The sequence below is a fragment of the Neofelis nebulosa genome, chromosome 4 (assembly GCF_028018385.1).
Source record: "Neofelis nebulosa isolate mNeoNeb1 chromosome 4, mNeoNeb1.pri, whole genome shotgun sequence".
NCBI lineage: Eukaryota > Metazoa > Chordata > Mammalia > Carnivora > Felidae > Neofelis > Neofelis nebulosa.
Window position 1 is genome coordinate 169,416,304 of NC_080785.1, and position 10,422 is coordinate 169,426,725.

The 10,422-nt window shown below is 59.6% G+C and overlaps 1 long non-coding RNA gene across 4 annotated transcripts in view; it reads left to right on the forward strand.

Moving 5' to 3' along the window:
• LOC131510895 (uncharacterized) overlaps window positions 1–9,783 on the forward strand; it is a 32,712-nt gene extending 22,929 nt beyond the window's left edge. The window contains exons 2-4 of one of the 4 annotated variants that reach the window (XR_009261234.1): window positions 1,458–3,325; window positions 3,956–4,136; window positions 4,242–9,783. This is a non-coding gene — a long non-coding RNA (uncharacterized LOC131510895). Of the gene's footprint in view, window positions 1–1,457; window positions 3,326–3,955 lie in introns of all 4 variants that reach the window. The other 3 variants (XR_009261232.1, XR_009261235.1, XR_009261233.1) reach the window with 3 other exon arrangements.
• The last annotated feature ends 639 nt before the right edge of the window (window positions 9,784–10,422 follow it).

The following is a 10,422-nucleotide window of genomic DNA, read 5'->3' on the forward strand; positions in this document are numbered from 1 at the left end:
TCACTCAGCGTTTGATTCGAGAAGCAGGTTTCTCTGCTGCCTTTTGCGTACCTGGGTCAGTCCTGGGTGGGCCAGGAGCCTGGTTCTTCCCGGCCGTGTGCAGAAGCTTCGTCAGCACGGGATGAGCCGTGTGTCCAGACCTGTGCCCGCCATGGCAGCTGGGTGGCTCCCACCGCAGCCGGCGGCCAGACTTCCACAGGCCAGGGCCTTCAGGAGCCGTGTCCCCCCCCACCCCCTCGCAGGTGCACAGAGAACGGGGCTGGCCAAGGCTCACGCCCTCGGCTTTTCAGATAAACTCCAGGAGAGCAGAAGTGACCCCCCCCCAACAGGAACGGCCCCCAGTCTCCACAGCTGAGACCGGGCCCTGGGGTGGGGGTGGGGCTGCTTGTGGCACAGACGCGTGCTGGGAACGTCCCAAAGGTGAGCAGGGGCCCCGCTCTAGGAGAGTGCCAGCCACCAGCCCCGTCCAGATGGGCGGCTGGGTGTAGAGTAAGAATCCAGGATGACCAGCAGAACGTTTGAGATAAAAACAGATAACTTTTAGCGTAAGTATGTGCCGTGCAGTATTTGGGATCTCCTTACTTAAAGTGATTTCGATGATGTGAGGTGTCGCGACAGGCCAGTCCACACAAGCAGAAAGTGGGTTCTTGGGCACCAAGGGCTGGGGAGGGGGAGTGACTGCTAATGCGGCCGGGCTCTCCTTTTGGGGTGACGGAATGTTCTGGAACTAGATAGAGGTGGTGGTGGCACAACCTTTCAGACGTACGAGACGTCACTAAATTGTTCACTTTAAAATGATTACGTTATGGAAATTTCACCTTGATTTTAAAAAAGACTTCAGGGACGATGTTAGAGGGGGAGTTTGTCTCCTCTCTGCCCCTTCCCCGAGCATGCATGTACACTCGCTCTCTCTCCCTCTCTCTCTCTCAAAAAAATAAACCTAGAGGGGGAATTTGTCCCAGGAGCCAGGGCATTCCACAGGATCGGGGACACCAGCCGCCCTCACCTATTTAGCCAGGCTGGAAGTTGCCCTCCAGGTGGGGCGATCTGAGGTCCAGGCAGGGGGCCACGACACCCCCACCCAGGACTTCACGGCCAACAGGGACCACCCCGGGTGTGCGCACGGCACCTTCCAGGCTCTGCCACCTCCTCTCGGCACAGAAACCCGTCCTGTTTGCAAGCAGGGCCCACGCAACCGGCATCTGTCCTCCTGCCCCCCGCCCCCCCACCCCCCCGTCCCTGGTCGGATGAAACAGGACCGCCCCTGAGGCAGAGGAGCGCAGCCCGGCCCTCTGGGGGCCATGGGGCAGCGGACCCCCAGTGTCCGAGTCGGACCCGTGAGAGGGAGGGTGGGCTGCAGAGGCGAGGAGCAGAGCGCGGCCACCCCACACGAGCCCGGGATGGGAAATGGGCTGACCCTGGTAGTTTCCAGAACCGACTGACTTTTTATTTTGCAGGTAAGATACTCGCTCTGGCTTCCTGCCGCCCGTGGGTCTTTGCCCTGGACGGTCCCCCAAGATGTGTCTGCCCGCTTTTCTTCCAGTCGGCTGAATGCTGCATTCTCCACAGTGTTGCCTCAGGCAGCTCCACGGAGATGGCCCTGAGCTGGGCTGCGGGGCTGTGGGTTCAGGGCCCGTATCCCACCCGATGCCGGTCCGGCCAGCCCAGGCTGCGGCTGTCGGGTATTTGCCAGTGTTTCCACCTCGCGCCCCTCGGCCCGAGGCCATCTCCTGCGTCCAGCTGCTCTCGCGGCCGGTTAACGGCTACGCCGTCTGCAGACGCTTGCCATCGAGGGAGACCCCGTGACCCCAAGGGGAAATAGACACTGGTCACGGTTCAGGATTCTGCTGGGCGGGACAGCCAGTCCCCGCAGAGCCCGCAGGGGGAAGGAGCGGGTGCAAGGCCGGGAGCTGACCCCCCTTCTCCCTAGAGAGCCCTCAAGTACCCAGACGCAAGAGGGTGCGACCGTGACCGCCGTCGGCAGAGAGCTGTTACCAGCCCTTGTCCAGAGGGTGGAAAGGAAAGTGTCCCCTATTGTCTCCCCAAAATGACACACAAAACGGGGACAAAGAGAGCCTGCCTGGCTGGAAGGGCTCTCGGCCCCCGATTTCCACAGTGGCCCTGGGGACAGCAGACAACAGGCAGGGACAGCAGAAAACGTGGGACGACAGCCCGCTTTGTGCACCACCGGCTGGCCGCGAGAGAGGCTGAGGCTTTCTGCAGCCGTGTCCATCCAATTTCAGGAGAACCGGAACCGTGGGAGGGTTCAGCGGGCCCATTGTGCCCCTGCCCTGCCCCCCCCCACACCCCCCAGGACTCCTGGGGCCCGGCATCCCCGCAGGCAGTCAGCACAGCTTTTTGGGAAAAGGTCCTGCTGAGCACTGGGCCCTGGAACTGGGACGGGTCAGAGCTGGGGCCTAAGGCAGCTCGGAGACGGTGGCCCCACAGTGAGTGCCCCGGGGCTGGATGTGGGGCCCTCGGCTTGCCCCTTGTCACTCGTTCCATCCCACCCTCCTGACTTCCACCCCCTGACCCCACCGCGGCCTCCCTCCCCAACAGGGACACCCGTCTGCCGTCCTGTCAGTGCCAGGATGGAGAAGGTTCTCCCTGCTTCCCGTGGGTGACCATGTGGAGGGTTTGTTGGGGTTTTCCGGGTTTTGGTCTTAAGACTTTACTATAGTTTGCAGGGGAAAATTTCCAGAAGGGCAAGGAAGGCAGCACTGTGCTTGGAGCCAAAGAAAACACACTCAGAACAAGACACAGCGTTTCTTGCCTGTAGGAGGAGTGGGCAGGCGGCCCTCCGGCCTGGGGGGCTGCCTGGGCGAGGGACAGGTTGGATAGCCGCCTGGCACCTACCCCCCGCCGCCCGTCCCTCTGCCTCTGAGCGCTCGGCACGTGGGGCGGTCCCGGGGCCCCCGGGAAAGCAGGGTCCCGAGAGACGGTGGCGGCACCACGTGAGCCCCACGCCTCCAACACCCCCCAGAGAAGCACACGCAGGGCGGCCGGCCTGGCTGGAGCCGGACGAGAGCCCGGGCCCGGGGAGAGGAGCCCCGGGGAGAGGGAGGCGGAGCTCGGGCAGCTAACGCTGACCACTGACCTGCGGAGGAGGAGGACGCCAGCCCGACGGCAGTCACGGGAGCTTGGGGTAGCAGCCTGCCTTCGGGGACTTTTAAGTCAGCCACCGCGGACAGGAGATCACCTCCGGCCTGGCCAACCGCGGGGCTCCGTTCCTCCAGGAGGTGACGTCTGTCCAGAGCCGGGCGCCGGGGGCAGGGGGGCAGGGCTGCGAAGGCAGACCGCGGCCCAGCGGGGAGGACAGGACAGGGTGCGTGGGGGAAAGGCTGCGACAGTCAGCGGGGCCAAGTGACGCACGGGGTACATGTCCGTCGCTGGGGAAAGAAAAGTGGTCCGTGAGCACCGGGCTGGAGGTGTGGACGCGGGCAAATGCGCCCGCTCGGGGCCAGCGTGGGTCCGGTGGACGCCTGTGCGCCGAGAACTGCGCGGGCGGCGCGGGCGCCTTCCCGTCTTTCACGTTCTCGGCGTGCTCGTAGCGGCAAGAAGGCCACCAGTGTTTTGCCAGGGCCCGCGAGGCACCGCGGGGGCCGGTGGTCGGTCGGCACGGGGAGGCGACAGGGCAGGGGTCCGGGAGCAGGTCCCGGCCCTGGGCCGGCTCTGACACTAATTCCCTGTCAGAGCAGGGGTTAGCGCTGCCCTTGCGCGACCCTCCTGTGAGAAACAGTGACAACTGTAAAATCACAGACCACTGGGTCCGGGGACCACAGACAATGACGCGACCGTGCAACCATCCGGCGCGCTGAAAACCTAACACACCGTCTCCCAGAATATAGGCGGATGTCTCCCAAAAATGTTGAACTGGTTTTTTTTTTTTTTTTTTTTTTTTTTGTATCATAAGAATACGTTCTCCTTAAAATTTTTTTTCTTCATTTTTTTAAAGTAATTTCCACGCCCAACGTGGGGCTCAAACTCACAACCCCGGGATCAAGAGTTATGCGCTCCACTGACTGAGCCAGCCTGGCGCCCTGAACAACATTTTTTTTTTAACTCCGAAATGGACAAAGGAGGAAGGAAGAGACACCAGGAGACGCGGCCCCACAGTGGACCGATGTCAGCATCCCGTGAGCGTCCTCAGGGAGTTTGTGTTTTTATGTGAATGGGATCATTTTTTTTTTTCGTGCTGCTGAAGGTTTTTTTGTTTTTGTTTTTTTTTACTCTTTCTTTAGAAATGACCACAGGTTCACGGGCACTCGCAAAGGGCGGACAGGGAAGCCCCTACACCCGGCACCCCCTCCGTCCACGCTGACGCCTAGTGTGGGGCCGGCACGGGGTGGCCGGAGCTCTGAGCCGCTGTGCCGCGTGTCCGTGTATGTGCCCGGCACCCCGTCAGGATACGGAGCGTTCCCGTCACCGCGGAGAACCCCCCCCAGCTGACCCGTTGCCACCCCTCACCGCCGGGCCCCACGGATGTGCCGTCCGTGTCCATGAGTCTGTCAGTCATCGTGAGAATGTTCTCTCCCCGCCTTTGGAGATGCGCTTCTCCCGTGGAGCACAAGCCCCGAGGGCCCACCCGGCTCTTGCCCCTCCGCAGTGTGGCCTTTGTCTCGCCAGGCGGTTTTCCGCGGCGTGCGGGTGCCGGCTGGCTTACTGAGGGGCCCCTGGGTCGGTGCCCGTCAGGGGCCGTCGTGTTTGTGCGCGGGCTCTGAGCGGATACAAAAGTCTCACTTCTCTGGGGTGAGTGCCAGGGACGAATCGGGCAGTTGCCGGGTCACGGCCTGTTTCCCATGCCGTCTGATGGGCCGTTTCTTCCCTTCGTCCCCGGATACGGACGTGCGTTCTCCTTTAGAGCGGCCCCTCGGGATCCCTCCACGTGAAAGTGCCATCCCGAAGGTGAGCGCGGGCTGTTCTGGCTGCCGGCGGGGACACGGGCGCTGGACGCACATCCTCGAAGGGGGTGACTCCTGGATGACGTGTTCCCAGAAGTGGAGTCGCTGGGCCTCGGGGAACACGCACACGTTGACGCGCATGCCACGAGCCCTCCAGTGCATTTAAACTTTCTTTTCTGTTGCATGTTTTTTTTTGTTGTTTTTTGGGTTTTTTTGCAAACTGAGATATAATGGACACACGACACCATACTAGTCTCAGGCACACAACACAATGACTTGGTGTTCGTGTACGTGGCCAACAGATGTCAGCGGGCCTGGTCAGCGCCCGTCACCACGCACAGGTGCACGCCGTCTTCTCCGGGCCGTGCTCTCTTAGCAGCTTTCGAATTCACAATACAGTCTCATTACCTATCCCGCACGTGACAGGTGACCTCCTCACTTTGTAACTGCAAGTCTGCACCTGTCGAGCCCCGTCACCCGTTTCCCGCGCCCCTGCCTCTGGCATCCGCCAGTCTGTTCTCTGTGCCCCCTGAGCTCGGTTTCTGTTTCAGATTCCACGCAGGAGTGAGATCACACAGGGTTTGTCTTCCTCCGCCCGGCTTCCTTGACGCGGCATAATTTAAACTTTTTACAATAGATTATACGGACCGTTAGTAAAAAGTTACGCTTTATATCGGCGTGGGGCTCACCTATATAAGTGTGAAGGATGAATACACGCTGTGACCGGCTTAAAGCTTCATCAGCCACACGGCCACCCCTTCCCGGAAAAACAAAACGGAACACAAACGCCATCTCCCTTCGGGTGAGCTCTTCGGTTGCCAGTGCCGAAGGCCCCTTCCCGCTCATCCCACTGCTGTTAAGAGCTGCATTTTCACACTCTGCTCTTTTTTTTTTTTTTTTTTTTTTTTTTTTTTTTTTTGCTTGGTCCTTGATGATTTACAAGAGGTGTTCTCAATTCAGGATATTCACCGTGCACCTGTATGTGTAATTGGTTTTAAACATGTCGATCGATGGTCAGATCGCGGACGGTTTCTGCCTATGGTTTCTGGCTTCTAGAGCGCGGTTACAAACGATTCTCTCACCCCAGGATTAAAAAAATATCCCTATGTGGAATTTCTTCTAGGACGTTATGGTTCAAGAATGACCCTGGCCCGTGTTTTCTAAGTGAGCTTTTTATTTCCAAATGATTTGCTCCCCCCGCCCCACGTCCACACCTGACCTTCCCTCCAGGAAGTGGCCCCGGCACACCGCTAGGTCTGGAGCCCTGGGCTCAGGTTCAGAAAGGCCGCGTCTCTGCCGTTTCTCTGCTCAGCCCCAGCGACTCCCGCTCCGTAGCAACCCTTGCATCCGAGTAAGCCACAGAGGTCTGTTCCCACTCCATGGGGGAGGCGAGGAAGTTCGTGGTGGTCGTTCTCTACTTTCCTCCTCGCCCCCACACACCTGATGGCACCTGAAAAGACCCGGATCCCAAACGTGTTCCAGGACAATGGCAGTGCGCTTGGTTTCTACCCCTCGTGCAGCCAGGGACCCGCCCGGCTGGTCCTGCCGGGCTCCCTCGGGGTCCTCGGACTCGGCCTGCCTGTGTCATACAGAAATCCCAGCCTTAGGAAGTGGATTTCACCCATTTCCCCGGTAACGTCTTCTGTCTGCTCCCGGATCCCGTCCAGGATTTCACGTTGTATTCTGTCGTCCTGCCTGCCCAGGCTCCTCTGGCCAGAACTTCTTGTCATCTAAGAATCTGCTTGGGGACGCCTGGATGGCTCGGTCAGTTAAGCGACCAACTCTTGATATCGGCTCTGGTCGTGATCTCTCAGTATCGAGTTTGAGCCCCACGTTGGGCCTGCTTGGGATTCTCTCTCTCGGCCGCTCCCCCTCTCATCCTGTCACTCGCTGTCTCTAAATAAATAAACATTTAAATAAAAAAGAATTTGCTTGACTCTTTTCTCCCACTGGCATTTACATGAATTACTTCTAATCTCTAGAAGGTGGGTTTTCTCATCCCTCAGTGTTGTGGGTTCAGTTGTGTCCCCCAGAGACAAAGGTCCCCCCCACATGTCCCAACCCTCGGAACCTGTGAATGGGGCCTTATTTGCAAATAGGGTCTTTGCAGATGTAATTAGTTAAGATGGGGTCACACTGGAGCAGGGTGGGCCTGAATCTGATGATTGTGTCCTCATAGGAGGGGAACTGGACACAGACGCACAGAGAAGCCACGTATCAGCGGAGACGAGGGTTGGAGTGACGTGTCCACAAGCCAAGGGGTGCCTGGGATGGCCAGGAAACCACCAGACGCTGGGAGAGGATCGTCCCCTGGAGGCTTCAGAGGGAGGGCGAGCCTGTGACACCCTGATTTTGAACTTTTGGCCTCCAGAACTGGGTGGGAACAAATTTCTGTTGTTTGAAGCCACTCTGTGCGGTCATTTGCCGTGGTAGCCGTGGGAAGCTCACACACTCGGTCACTCGGACCTGGTGCAGAGCACCAGCAGGGCCACAGGCTCGGGGACACAGGTCAGCCACGTCGTACAGGAGGCACCGTCCCAAACATTGCTTCGGAGCTGGCCCCGACAGGGAGCTCCCACGCGGGCATCTCTCCAAATGGGCTGTCCCGCAGAGGGTCATACCCGCTGGGGTCGGTGCCCATGCCCACATTTATGGCGAAAGTAGTAGGTACAGGCCCAGCAAGCAAACGTAGGATCCCTTCTGTAATAACAGCACGGCAGCAAGGCTGGCACGGGAGCCGGTGCCCAGTGGAGAAACTTGACCTTGTGTGCAGCTGGGGACAACATGCAGTGGGGAGGACTGTGCAAAACAGCCGGCAGCTGCTCAAAAGTTACCCACGGAATCACCGCGCGACCGGCGACTCAGATCCTGGGCGTGCACCCGGGGAATGGAAAACAGGGGCTGAGACAGACACCTGCACCCCCGCGTTCACGGCAGCATGATTCACCACGGCCGAAAGGTGGAAACACCCCAGGGTCCCTCCGTGGATGAAGGACAAACACAATGTGTCCATCCCCACGCTGGAATGTGACCCGGCCCCAGGGAGGAAGGACGTCCTGCCACCTGCCACCGCGTGGAGGGACCCGGAGGCCACTGTGCGCGGTGACAGGAGCCAGACACAGAAGGACACGCCCCGCGCGACCCCACTCACAGGGGGTCCCCAGAGGAGTCCCGTCCACAGAGCCAGAGAATAGACGGTGGGAGCCAGGGGTGGGGCAGGGGCTGGGAGTCCCTGCTTCCTGGGGACAGGGTCTCGGTCTGGGGAGATGGAAAGTTCTGGAGACGGGTGCTGGGGGCGGCGGCACGACGGCGTGAGCGTGCTTCATGCTGCTGAGCTGTAACAGTTATGATGTCAAATAGAAAAAATGGCAAAAGGGAGCAGTTGGTGCTCAACCCAGGGTCCCAGGGTTGGGCTGGCTGCTCCCCGGGGCTGAGGCCTCCTGGTGTCGCCGTCCATGCAGGTGGCCAACTCGGACACCAGTTAAACACACACCTATCTCATTCTCTTGTCTCGTCCTATTGGCCACGTGCAGAATCCCAGGAGCTATGGAGACAGCAGGAAGGCAAACCCTGGGTGACATGATGCTCCGTGCTGTCCCGACACCAAGGCCGCATGACAGCGGCGACACCGGGCCTCTGGAACTTTCGGGGAACGACCCGAGTCTGCCCGCAAGCTGCAGAGAGGCCACAGAACATTTGGAAACATACCTGGCTCCCTAGGGATCTGGGCCCGCATGCCTGGCCTCTTCCTGCTCTGCCTGGGGACCCTCCCTGCCCCAAAAAAGACTCGTCCGTGTTATAAACCCTGGAAACTGATTTTGGGCTTACTTCTTTTTTTAAAAAAATTTTTTTAATGTTTATTTATTTTTGAGAGAGAGAACATAAGCAGGGAGGGAGACACAGAATCTGAGGCAGACTCCAGGCTCCGGGCTGTCAGCGCAGAGCCCGACATGGGGCTCGAACTCACGAACCAGGAGACCATGACCTGAGCCCAAGTCAGACTAGTCAGACTTGAGCTTACTTATAAAAAAAGGTTTTTTGCAGATGTCATTAAGGATCTCAAGAAGAGATCATCCTGATCAGGGTAGGTCCCAAACCCAGTGACAAGTGTTTTTCTAAGAGGCAGGAGAAGGGCACTTGACAATGGAGGCAGAGATTGGAGGGTCAGGCCTCCAGCCAAGGAACAATGGGACCCCAGGAGCTGGAAGAGGCAGGAAGAGCCTTCCCCTGGAGCCTCGGAGGAGACGTGGCCCACCGACGTGATTCCCGGGAACCAGGCACAAGGCCCAGCACACGGGAGGAGCTCGTGAAGCCTCTGAAAACCCACTGCGGGTCTGCCTTAATCTGCTTGCTGACCCACCGGCCACGGCCACGGCCACGGCCATGGCCAGCCTGACTGGAAGGCCCCCAGGGCAGCCTGGGGCAATGGGTGACCCAGACACCTGTGGCCACAAACACCATCTGGGGCCCTCCGCCTTCCCCGGGGCTCCCAGTTCACCCAGATGGCGAGTCCCTGGGAACCCTGTCCCAACACAAGTTTTCAAAAAAGTTACCTTTTTATAACGACACACGGGCATGTCCCTCGGCCGCGAGCAGGAGTGAGGCGTCCAACACCCGCCACCCCGCGGACGGACCCCGAGCACACGACGCCCAGGGAGGGAACGCGTGTGTGAAACGTCCAGAACAGGCCCATCCACGGACGGGAAGGGGCTCGTGGGGGCCAGAGACTGGAGAAGGTGGGGGCTGGGAGTGACTGGTGATGGGGACGGAGTTTCCTTTGGGGGTGATGGAATGTTCCAGAATTGGATAGAGGTGATGGTTGCACAGCTCTGTGAATGTACTAATTGCCACTGAATTGTACATATAAAAATGGTTAGCTGTATGTTGTGTGAATTTCATCTCCATGAAAAAGCTGCCTAATTCCGCTGTTTACGCTGAAAGGGACAGGGAGGTCACTGTTCAACAACAATGGTAACAGACACTGTAGCCTAAGGTAAGTGGCCCGCCCGAGTCCAGATTGCCCTCCAGGGAGAGAGATGTAGACAATGCCGTGTATCACAGCAGAACTTCAGCAGAGGCCCCCAGTCGCCAGGGCTGATGCCCGCTCGTACCCAACCCCCAGCTGGCTGGGAAGGCCCTCAAATCCCGCACCCTGAACAGTGGCCACTGTCCGGGGTCTCTGGCCTGTGCCATCCCTCCTGGGGCCTCCTCCTTTGGGACCGCCGCCCTCCGGTCTGCGAATGTGAGCCTCCGGTCTGGTTCAGACCCAGAGGGGCTGCTGGGTCCCTGTCCTGGGCTCTAAGAAGGGGGACAGGGAACCCCGGCCTCCTTCGCGCGGCGGCTTGTCCTCATGGGGCGAGATACGGGGACTCTGGCCGAGCCCCCAGCCCCTCCCTGCCCCACCTGCTCCCCCGGGGAGGGCCCCCTGGGACTCTGCCCGTTCATCCCAACCCCAGACGGGCCCCGGGGGTCCCGCCCGGGTGTGGACACTGGCCCCCTTCCACAGCTGAGAACACCGAGG